We start from the raw sequence: 1,986 nt of genomic DNA on the forward strand, positions 1-1,986 counted from the left end.
GACTCGACGGCACATAGCAACAACAATAACAACATCACTACAGAAGTAGATTGCCCCATCTTCCTTCTGAGGAGTGGCTAGTGAGTTTGAACCACCAGCCTTCTGGTTAGCAGTCAAGTGCCTTAGGCACTATGCTACCAGAGCTCGCATACTTACCACTAGGGACACAATAAAAGTCACAGTTGAAATGGGACAAAAATGTAGAACAAAACTCAATTTAAAAAAAGGCCAGACTTACTGGACTGATAGAGACTAGAAGAACCCCCAAGACTATGGACCTAAGATACCTTTAGACCTGGAAGGAACGCCACTACTGGAGATCACCTTTGACACAAGTAATCAAACCCAAAAATTTCACTGCCATTGAGTTAATTCTGACTCACAGTGACCCTTTAGGATAGAGTAGAACTGTTCCATAGGATTTCCAAGGCTGAAAATCTTGTGGAAGAAGACTGGCTCATTTTTGTCCCATGGAGCAGCTGGTAAGTTTGAACCACTTTAACTATTACAGCACCAGAGCTCCTGTAGCCAAATAACAGATTGGCCTATAAAATAACACCCATAAGGAGGCAGGAGTGTATGGTAGGGAAGGACATAGGGAAGAGGTAACCATGGGGAGAAAGTGGGAAGAGAATGTTATATTGTGGGAAATTGTAGTCAATGTCATGAGACAAAATGTGTATGAACTGCTGTATGGAAAATGAAATTTCTCTGTAAATTTACACCCAAATCACAATACAAATTAAAAATAAATAACACCTGTGGGGGATGTGTTCCTTTAAAAAATCAACTATACAAGACCAAAAAATGAAGAGATGGCAAGTAGAGACAAGGAAACTGGATGGGTGTAAACAGAGCAGCAGGGTAGAAATGGTGAGAATGCGGACACATTGCAGGGACTGTAACCCATGTCACAGAAAAATCTGTGTATAAACTATTGAATGAGAGTCTAATTTGCTGTGTAAACTTTCACCTAAAACACAATGAAACACTTGAATATTCACATGAAAGTATAAGCAAAAGCAAAATATAAGCATAGATTAAGTATAGTGAGACCAAGAGATATGGTACTAAGATTTATACAAAACACTTGCATAGTGTAGTGATTCAAAGCACTGACTTAAATGAGACTGCCTGAGTTGAAATTCTACCTCACCATTTACTACTGTGTGACCTTGAACAAGACATCTTAACTTTTAAATGCCTCACTTTCATCTGTATTAAGAGGCTAATATCAGTATAATATTAGCATGATTGTTAGGAAGAGTGAATGAGTTAATACTTGTGAACCTCTTAGAATAGTGACACATTGATACATTGAGTCAGCTCCAGCTCATGGCAATTCCATGTGACAAAAGAATGAAACACTGCTTGGTTCTGTGCCATCTTCATAATCATTGATATGCTTGAGTACATTGTTATGGCCACCGTATTTTGAGTGTTTTCCAACCTAGGGGGCTCATCATTCAGCACTATATCAGCCAATATTCTATTGTGATCCATGAGGTTTCAATGTCTAATTTTCACAAGTAAATCACCAGGCCTTTCTTCCTAGTCTGTCTTAGTCCACCATGTCTGTCAGTGTGTGGCCTGGGTGTTGCTGTGTTACTGGAAGCTATGCCACTGGTATTTCAAATACCAGCAGGGTCATCTATGGTGGACAGGTTTAAGTGGAGCTTCCAGAATAAGACAGACTAGGGCTGATACTAGGGCTGATACATAGTAAGTGTTAAATAAATAAGGACTTGTTTGAATGAAGACCAAAATAAATATCCTTAACTGAAATGAAATTTTCAAGTAAGAACTGACATAGTTCAGATTTGAAATTTACATCCTTAGTAAGTATTATTTATCTTCATGTATACTATCCAATTTAATCTATAGCTTTGTTGTTGTTGTTGTTGTTGTTGTTGTTTGCCGTCGAGTTGGCCCCAACTCATAGCGACCCCTCCTTGGGTTTCCGAGGCAGTATCACTATGGAAGTAG

The 1,986-nt window shown here is 38.9% G+C and overlaps 1 protein-coding gene across 1 annotated transcript in view; it reads right to left on the reverse strand.

Annotated features, from left to right (window-relative positions):
• Positions 1 to 1,986, reverse strand: part of GPR137B (G protein-coupled receptor 137B) — a 92,101-nt gene that overhangs the window by 38,012 nt on the left and 52,103 nt on the right.

This window comes from Orycteropus afer, unplaced genomic scaffold, assembly GCF_000298275.1.
Source record: "Orycteropus afer afer isolate SDZICR_OR568_19922 unplaced genomic scaffold, OryAfe1.0 scaffold00877, whole genome shotgun sequence".
NCBI classification, from domain to species: domain Eukaryota; kingdom Metazoa; phylum Chordata; class Mammalia; order Tubulidentata; family Orycteropodidae; genus Orycteropus; species Orycteropus afer.